Below are 10,315 nucleotides of genomic sequence, written 5' to 3' on the forward strand. Positions count from 1 at the left end.
AATCAGTGAGGCTTCATGAAAAAAAAACAACAACTCTGTCTCAGGACTGCAGTATAGACTATCTACCTGTTTCCTGGATGCAGCTTCCTAAACTAAGGTAGCAACTTTAACCTGCATTCTGGGCATGCTGGTCTGACATGTAGATGCTAGATTTTACCAAGTCCCTCGGCTGGGAGAGCCAATGCATGAATATCTGGGTGCATTTTGTCTCTTCCCATAAGGATTCATCAAGATAAATATTCTGTATCATCCTGAGTGCCAGTGGCTCACACCTGAAATCCAAACTACTCAGGAGACCGAGCTCTGAGGATCATAGTTCAAAGGCTATCCAGGTAGGAATGTGCATGAGATTCTTATCTCCAGTTAAGCACTAAAAAGCCAGAAGTAGAGATGTGGCTCAAGTAGTAGAGCACTTGCCTTGATCAAAAAAGCTCTGGGACAGAGCATAGGCCTGGGTTCAAGCCCTAGTAACCAGTACCAAAACAAAAAAATCAAGTTCCAAATTAAATACTAAATCATAGATGAGATGACCTGTATTATGTCACCAAAGCAAGTTCAATATATCTTGGTAATGGGGCTGGGAAGGTGGCTTAGTGGTAGAGTGCTTGTCTAGCATGCATGAAGTCCTGGGTTCAATTCCTCAGTACCACACAAACAGAAAAAACTGGAAGTGGCACAGTGGCTCACGTGGTAGAGTGCTAGCCTTGAGCAAAAGAAGCTCAGGGACAGAGCCAAGCCATAGGACTGGCCAAAAATAAAAAATAAATAAAAATATATATCTTAGACTTCCATAAAATTTACCCTTCATTTTACAATATAACTTTTATTGATCAAATTGACTCTCTTTCTGTCTCTCTCTCTGTCTCTCTGTCTCTGTCTCTGTCTCTCTCTCTCACACACACACACAATTTAGAAGAATTTTTGTTGATTTGGTTGGTTGATGCGCGATTCTTTTTTTAATGTTTCGGATAGTCTTGCTATGTAGCCCATACTGGCCTGAAACTCATGATCAGCCTGCCTCAGTCTCCTCAGTGCTGGGATTATATGTCACCATGCTTAGCTGTTTTGAAGCTAGTCAAATTGGAGATTTTGGTTCACTTATATTTTCTTTTTTAAAAAAATGTTTGCATTTCACTCAGCAGTTTACCAGCAAGTCCTACAGGTCTTCATAGTAGGTTGCTTATATACAACGACTAAGATTTAGGAGAGAACTGTATGCACAGTAAAGCAGCAGAATAAAAGAGAAACATCCATTGGTTCTGAGACTTGACCCAGACTTCCAATACCCCTTTGCTGTCAGAAGTCTTTAGACAAGGGGGTTGAATGTTAAACCCTGTTTAAATATCAGAGTCCTATTTGTGTGTGTGTGTGTGTGTGTGTGTGTGTGTGTGTGTGTGTGTGTGTGTGTGTGTGCGCGCACATACGCTAATCCTGGGACTTGAACTCAGGGCCTGAGCACTGTCCCTGAGCTTTTGTGCTCAAGGCTAGTGCTCTGCCACTTCGAGCCACAGCTCCACTTCTGGCTTTTGGTGGTTACTTGTGAAAGGATCCTTTACATCCATCCCAGTGGACCATGCGGAGGCAGGCAGGCACAGGAGAAAGATTATTATACATTTTTTTAGAGGAGCCATATTTCCCCATGAGAGGGAGCACAGGGGGTCCTGCTACCCTGTCCAGGTAGCAGGAGAGTCTGGGAGCAGGAAGTGAGGTAGGTGGGAGCTCAGGTGGGTCTAGGCACAGAGAAGGAGTAGCCAGCTGTATGACAAGGAACTCCAGGGCTGGGAGGAGCTCAGACCTGTCTGGGTGGAGCTAAGGACCACAGGTGGGCCTAAGGCTTACAGCTTGGAGATAGAAGCCTCATGGACTTTCCTGCCAGGTGTATGCCATCAGTACCCAGGTAGTTGCTCACGCAGGTATATTCTGTTGTGCACTTAGCCATGACAATTCTAACTGGGAACTCAAACAATGAAACCAGATGCATACCATCAACTTTAATATTTGTGAAAAACATCCAGACAAACCAGAATGGCATGGTCCATGGCTCCAGGTGTCTATAACAAAATGATCAGTGTCTACCACAAAGAATACTCTAAGGGCCATGTTTTCAGTGGCCGGTCAAGGGTTACTCGTGGGTTCTGTAGCAGCACAGAAGGTTTATTAGGCAACTCAGCCTGCTGTGAAGTGTTTCTTCACAGTTGGTATTCTTGAAAGTGTGTATCATTAACCGGTGTTAACTTCATCATCAGAAAAGTCAGTCAATACAGAAGTATCCAAAGTTAATGATTTTCTTTATTGAAATATCTGCTTTGCGATCTCAGTACATTTCTTTGTAGGAACCAGAGCTGCTGAGCACCGCCACCCTCCCAGACATTTCATCGGGACCCATCAGCATCATTAAAACAGACATGGGAAAGCCTGTGACACCTCAATGCAACTTCTTCAGTCATGGGGGAATGGGAAGACTAGGTTATGCCAGGATTTGTTCATGGCTTTAAGCTTTAGCTTTTTCTTTTCAAAGCTTCTCTTGGCATTGCCAAGATGTCTGCTCTCATTTGCTTCTGAAAGCCTTTACCATGGGCAGGAAAAAGGAGGAGCCTGAGATTGGGGGTTATCTAAAACAGCTCAGATCCTCTTCTGCATATTCTGGCCTGAAGCTCTACAGTCCAGGTAGAGATTTCCCTTTTACCCCTTCTTCAGGTCATGCCAGAGGCACTAGGACCAATGTCCCATTTGGGGACCTATTAAGAGATTCGATTCATCATTCATTTCCCTTTTCTCTATTGTTTACTCTTGTCTGCCTTTGCTGGATTACTAATTCCTTTAGAGCTCCCCTGCCCCACGGTACCCTTGTGGTACCATGTTTGAATCCTGGTTTGCATCTCATTTGGCTCATGTGAGTGAGTTGCTTGTGTAAGTTACATCATGGAAATAACACCTTCCTCAGAAGATTAGTAAGAGGATGAAATACAGAAAGGAATGACTCAAGTGTAGAATACGCCGTATAGTAAATGTTCAATAGCTATTTTTAAAAAGAAGAGATGGATCTATTTTGGAAAACTATTATGGTTTTAAAATAAAATTTGTTGAAGTAACTGACACCCAATTTAAAGTGAGCATGTGAAAGTGCACAGTATCATACATTTTGGCATGCACACCTCTGCATTGCTCTGTTCAACTAAAGGGCCATCTCCAGAACCTCTCAAGAGTTTCTTTGTCTTTGTCTTCTGTTTTTTTTTTTTTTTTTTTTTTTTTTTTGGGTCCGGTCGTGGGGCCTGAACTCTGGGCTTGGGCACTGTCCCTCAGCTCTTCAGCTCAAGGCTAGCGCTCTACCACTTGAGCCACAGCGCCACTTCCGGCTTTTTTCTTTTTGCTTATGTGGTGCTGAGGAATCGAACCCAGGGCCTTGAGCATGCAAGGCAAGCGCTCTACCACTGAGCCACCTTCCCAGCCCGTCTTCTGTTTTTGTCAGTCATGGGACTTGAACTTATGCCTAGGCACTGTCCGTGGGCTTTTTTACCTCTTGAGTCACAGCTCCACTTCTGGTTTTCTGGTGGTTAATTGGAGATAAGAGTCTCAGGAACTTCCCTGCTCTAGTTAGCTTCTAAGAAGGATCCTCAGAGCTCAGTCTCCTGAGTAGCCAGGATTACAAGTGTGGTGTCTGGTTCCCTGGAGAGTTTCTTATACCCTGTTGACATTCCTTTCCTTGTTTTCTACAGAATAGCTTTCATTTGCTACACTTTTATACAAATAGAGTCATACATGGCTATTTTCACTCAGCATTATTGTGAGATTCATTAATGTTGTTGTTACTTGGGTGTATAGACTGACCAGATCATTCAAGCAGGGTGTTTTTTGTTGTTGTTGTTGTTGTTTTTTTTTTTTTGTCCAATTTGCCTTTTGGCAGTAAAACGGGGAATAAATCCCATCTCTTGAAAAGCACAGTGCTGACATTGATTCAGCCACCAAATGGCTTAGCAATTGTTGCTCCTTTATCTCAAGACGGCTCTGTCTTCCTATGTCCTAGGTCAAAGTCTTCTCAACTCCCTTTGTCCACAGCTCAGAACCTCCTCTGCACACTCCTCTTATCTGTTTCCCAGAGTAAAGTAGCTGACATCACTGCACACAGGCTAAAGTCTCTTGTACTCTGGAGCCAATATGCCTGGAGAAAGCAGTGAAATCTGTGTTCAGAGCTCCTAGAGGGCCTGGCCTCACTAATGAATAGCTCATGTGTATTCCCTGAATCCAGCAAGAAGGAACGAGGCAGCTGTGGGCAGCTAAGAAGGGAGCTGTGTTTGCAGGTTGGCTGCTGACGTCACAGGTGATGAAGCACCCCAAGCTGTTCCAGGGTGGGGCCATCTCTGCAGTGCGTCTGCACTCCTCCTTAGAGGCTGAATTGTTACTCTCCAGTCCCTGTCCCTCCCTGGAGGGAGCACTCGCCAGCCCCTTCCCATAACCCAAACTCACATGCACTCTGAACTTCTACCAGGCTTTAAAAGTTATTGCTATTAATTATTTATTTATGTTGGTTATGGGTCTTGAACTCAGAGCCTGGGCAATGTCTCTGAGCTCTTTTGTTCAAGGCTAGTGCTCTACCACTTTGAGCCACAGCTCTACTTCTCCTCCTCCTCTTCCTCCTCCTCTTCCTTCTTCTTCCTCCTCCTCCTTTTTTCTTTTTGCCAGTCCTGGGGCTTGAACTCAGGGCCTGGGCGCTGTCCCTGGGCTTCTTTTGCTCAAAGAATCAAATCCAGGGCTTCATGCATGCTAGGCCAGCACTCTACCAGTAAGCCACATTCCAAGCCTCTCCTTATTTTATGTTGGTATTGGGGTTTGAACTCAAGGCCTGGGGATTGTACCTTAGCATTTTGCTCAGGGCTAGCACTCTACCACTTGAGCCACAGCTCCACTTCTAGCTTTTTGGTGTTTAACTGGAGATATGAATCTCATGGACTTTTCTGCCCAGGTGGGCTTTGAACCATGATCCTCAAATCTCAGCCTTCTGGTTACTAGGTTTATAGGCATGAACCATTGGTGCCTGGTTATTACACTCTAAAGTTCTGGTAAACAGGTTAGATAAATAGTTCCTAGCTCCTGTGAGATCTCAGGAACTTCATGGATTATTTCATTATTACTTGTGACTCTTTTTTTTGGCTGCTTGTGGGGCCCTTGTTTTATAGCCAAATAAAAGAAGGCAGTAGTGCCAGGCGCCGGTGGCTCATGCCTGTAATCCTAGCTACTCAGGAGGCTGAGATCTGAGAATCACAGTTCAAAGCCAGCCAGGGCAGGAAAAGCCACGAAACTCTTATCTCAATAAACTACAGAAAACCAAAACCCGGAAGTGGCACTATGGCTCAAGTAGCACTCTTGCTAGCCTTGAGCTGAAGAGCTGAGGGACAGTGCCCAGGCCCAGAGTTCAAGCCCCAAGACCGAAGAAGAAAGAATAAGAATAAGGAGAAGGAAGAGGAGGAGGAGGAGGAGGAAGAGGAGAAGGAGGAGGAGGAGGAGGAGGAGGAAGAAGAAGGAGGAGGAGGAGGAGGAGGAGGAGGCGGCGGCGGCAGTGATGGGTCCAGGAACATACCTAGTGTGATCTATCTAGCAAGTAGTAGGGATTTGAATATGCCTAGCCGGGATCTGACCCCGGGCTCATTGTTTTTCTCATCTTTCTCCACTTACCCTGCCATCACAGTGAAAAGTATCACTCCTGTTGTCTCTGGAGTTGTGGGGCTGTCCGCTGTACTTGATTGCTGAATCTTTTTGTACTGGCTGACACAATGTGTACTGAGTGGAACGCTTTCCAATGCCTCCCATTTGCCTAGAGCTGCCGTTGGTAGACTGGGTTTATGGCCCAGTTCTTTCACAAAACATCTTGGTGTCAGTGTCAGACTTGACACTAAGCTGAGTGGACCGCTGCAAGAGACCTTGTATGTTTCTGTGTTTTTCACTGTTTCCTAAAGTCATTGAGATCTTCCATTATTAGCCTAAAAGAAGAAAAAAAAATCCCAAACCCTTCACTAGACTTCTGTTCCTGCCTCCAGCATCAATCAGCACTATAGCTGTGCCTGTCCACTTTTCTCAGGGAGTCTGAGATAAACTGGGGATTCCTTTTATTTTTACTTATTTTTTTGCCAGTCCTGGGGCTTGAACTCAGAGCCTGGGCACTGTCCCTGAGCTTCTTTATGCTCAAGGCTAGCACTCTACCACTTGAGTCATAGCACCACTTGCAGCTTTCTCTGTTTATGTGGCACTTAGGCATCAAACCCAGGGCTTCATGTATGCTAGGCAAGCACTCTAACACTAGAATACATTCCCGGCCCCAGTGGCTTCCTTTTATTTTTTATTTATTTATTTATTTATTTTTTTGTCGGTCGTGGGGCTTGAACTCTGGGCCTGGGCGCTGTCCCTCAGCTCTTCAGCTCAAGGCGAGCGCTCTACCACTTGAGCTATAACGCCACTTCTGGTTTTCTGGTGGTTTTATTGGAGATAGGAGTCTCACGGTCTCTCCTGCCCGGGCTGGCTTTGAACCGCGATCCTCAGATCTCAGCCTCCTGAGTAGCTAGGATTACAGGCGTGAGCCACCAGCGCCCGGCCAGTGGCTTCCTTTTAATAGTAAGTGCTCAGGTTCTACTTTTTTTTTTTTTTAATTTTAGAAAGAGATTTCTTTGGCTCACAATTCTGGTGGCTGGAGGATTCAGGAAGTCTGGCACGAATATCTCAGTGAGGGCTTGTTCACTGTGTCTGTGTTGCAAACAGAAAAGGATCTGGTTGTGTGTGGAGTGGTCTCTATCATTCTCTAACAGCCTGCTCTCGTAAGAGTTAACTCACTCTGTGTCTGTATGGATGCTTTGTGGGGATGAAATCCCTGTGACCTAATCAGTTACGCTGTCTGTACTAGACTTCATCTCCTAAGGTTCCATCCCTTTATCCTTGTCATATCAAGCTCCACATGCTTTTTTTTTTAAACACCCAAGTAGATAGTGCACATGGTGAATATCACTTACCTTTGGAGTTAATAGAATGGATGCTCCTGTGAAGATGTCACCCACTCAGCAGCAGACTACCGGATGTCCATTTGCCCTTCCCCATGTATATCCCTCTTCCACTCCCCTCACCACACCCTGATGTGCAAATGCTTTCCCTTACACACAGTGAGTTACCTGCAAGTGACAATTCTGTGAATCAGACATGATTTCCTGTGTTTTTTTCTTACGAAAGGGGGCAGTGGCAAGTGAAGTGAATAGTCAAGCTTGGAACATCTTAAGGCTTTCTGTTCTATGCAAACTGCTGTCAGCGAGTGTCTCCTGACATCACCAGATGTAACACTGAATTGAGATCTATGGGCAGAATTATTACTATCATTGTTTTTGTTGGTCATGGGGCTTGAACTCTGGGCCTAGGCGCTGTCCTTCAGCTCTTCAGCTCAAGGTGAGCGCTCTACCACTTGAGCCACAGCACCACGTCCGGTTTTCTTGTGGTTTATTGGAGATAAGAGTCCCATGGACTTTCCTGCCTGGGCTGGCTTTGAACCGCAATCCTCAGATCTCAGCCTCCTGAGTTGCTAGGATTACAGGCGTGAGCCACTGGCACCTATTTATTTTATTTTTTGGTTGGTCGTGAGGCTTGAACTCTGGGCTTGGGCGCTGTCCCTGCGCTCTCCAGCTCAAGGCAAGTACTCTATTGCTTGAGCCACAGCACCTCTTCTGGTTTTCTAGTGGTTTTTATTGGAGATGAGTCTCACAGACTTTCCTGCCCAGGCTGGCTTTGAACCGCAATCCTCAGATCTCAGCCTCCCGAGTAGCTAGGATTACAGGTGTGAGCCACCAGCACCCGGCTTGATTTTATTTATTTTTGTGTGTGCCAGTACTGGGACTTGAACTCAGAGCCTGGCCACTGTTCTTTAGCTTTTTCATGCAAAGCTGGCACTCTACCACTTGAGCTACAGCTCCACTTATGAATTTTTGGTGGTTAGTTGGAGGTGAGGTTCATGGAGCGTGGTACTGGTGGCTCACACCTGTAATCCTAGCTATCTAGGGGGCTGAGATCTGAGGATCACGGTTCAAAGCCAGCCTGGGCAGGAAAGTCCATGAGACTTTTCAGCAGCAAAGAGTCAGAATGTTCAGATTGGGTTGGTGCTTGCTGTTGGGAAGAGCATTATGCAAATAGCATGAATGAAGTAGTGACTGTGACAAAGTCTGAAGCAAAGAGCCTGTGGCCTGCACCTTTGCAAGGTTTCCCCAGCGTCACCGAGTGAGGAGGTCAGTTGAGCAGGGACAGCCAGCATGTTGATCACCCCAGGACTGTTGACAGCCCCCAGGAATTTCACCTTCTGGTGCCTGGTCCCAGCACCAAAATTGACACCACTGAATACTGCTGATTGGGTTAACAAGTATTTGCCATTTATTTCCTGTCCCGTACAATTCTCTGGAATAACTTCCTCCACTCTCCCCACATATAATAAACACATGCGAGGCTGGAGGAAGTCAAATGTAGTTGGACCATACAGAGGTTTGGTGAGGTTTGTGTGACGCATCTGGGTATCCAAGAAAATAGGACACGATTTTAGGAGCTATTCAGTTTCTGAGGGGATTAAGAAAAAACCTGGCCGGTGCCAGTGGCTCCTGTCTGTAATCCTAGCTACTCAGGAGGCTGAGATCTGAGGATCGCAGTTCCAAGCCAGCCCGAACAGGAAAATCCGTGAGACTCTTATCTCCAATAAACCACAAGAAAACTGCAAGTGGCACTGTGGCTCAAGTAGTAGAGCGCTTGCCTTGAGCTGAAGAACTGAGGGACAGCACCCAAGCCGAGTTCAAGCCCCACAACCAACCAAAGAAAAATCTTGGAGCTGTAAGGAAAGTTTAATTCTGATTTGGGAGACAAAAAAAAAAAAAAAAAAAGACACAATCAAGGCCATGAGGCAAAATCTTGGAGGGATGCCTAGAAAAGTTGGAAACTTATTTCTACCATCCTTCTCTATCTTCTCTCCCAAAAAGGCAAGCTTCCGGTTAAAATAGTACCGAAATGTGGGCCCATCTCACAAGAGCAGCTCATGATAATGTAGCTGCAATGACATGAGATGGATTCCCCCCGCCACTTTTTTTTGGTGCTAGTAGTGAGGCTTGAATTTAGGACCTGTGTGCACTCCCTGGCTTTCTCTGTCAAGGTGGCACTTTACCACTTGAGCCACAGCTCCATCTCCAGCTTTTTGTTGGTTAACTGGAGATGAGAGGCTTGAGGAGTTTTGGCTTTCAACTGAGAATTTCAAAAATCAGCCTCTTGAGTAGCTAGGATTACAGGCATGAGCCACCAGTACCTGGATTTTTTAAAAGATGTATATATATACATATATATTTTTTATTGTGAAAATACCGTACAGAGGGGTTACAGTTACATGAGCAAGGTCATAAGTACATTTCTTTTTTTTTTTTTTTTGGGTCCAGTCGTGGGGCCTGAACTCTGGGCCTGGGCACTGTCCCCCAGCTCTTCAGCTCAAGGCTAGCACTCTACCACTTGAGCCACAGCACCCCTTCCGGATTTTTTTTTCTGCTTATGTGATGCTGAGGAATCAAACCCAGGGCCTCATGAATGCAAGGCAAGCGCTCTACCACTGAGCCACCTTCCCAGCCCCAATGAGTACATTTCTTATCAAGCATTGTTGCCTCCTCCTGTTTCCCCTTCCCATCCCTCCCCTCCCACATCGCTCCACCCCCCCCCCCAATACCTGGGTTTTCTTTATTTTTAAAAGAGGCAAAATGAGTAATACCCTGAATAATCTATGAATCTAGCTTCTATGCTAAAGCCTATTTTATAGAAGCTTTTTTATTCTCTTCAAATTTTTCACTGGTACTTTTTTTTTTGCATACTATATTTAGGATTACTATATTATTTATTCTTAGAACCAGGATACTTTGAAATGCTGATTATTTTGGAGATGGAGCCTTACAGACTCTTCTGCCTGGGCTGACTTTCAACCAAGATCCTCTAAGACTCCAGCCTCCATCCACCTGAGAAGCTAGGGATTACAAGCATGAACCATGGGGGCCTGTCTTGCTTTTATTATTTTGAGATAGGGTCTCACTTTATGGAGACTGAACCGTATTATTTATACTTCCTTCACGGCTGGGATGACAGATGCCTGCCTCTGCACCATCTTATCTATCGAACTTTTCCCTTTAAATTGCAATCTCCTGATGGCTAGGGATTATAAGAATGAGCCACCACACCTAGCTGGGTATTAATAAATGCCTGGAAAACACAAATCAAAATTGTTCTAGGCAAATTGAGATATATGGCCACTTACAGTTTGTTTTGTGTAGGTAAGCTT

This window comes from Dipodomys merriami, unplaced genomic scaffold, assembly GCF_024711535.1.
Source record: "Dipodomys merriami isolate MVZ:Mamm:240054 unplaced genomic scaffold, mDipMer1.0.p SCAF_1, whole genome shotgun sequence".
In the NCBI taxonomy this organism is placed as follows: domain Eukaryota; kingdom Metazoa; phylum Chordata; class Mammalia; order Rodentia; family Heteromyidae; genus Dipodomys; species Dipodomys merriami.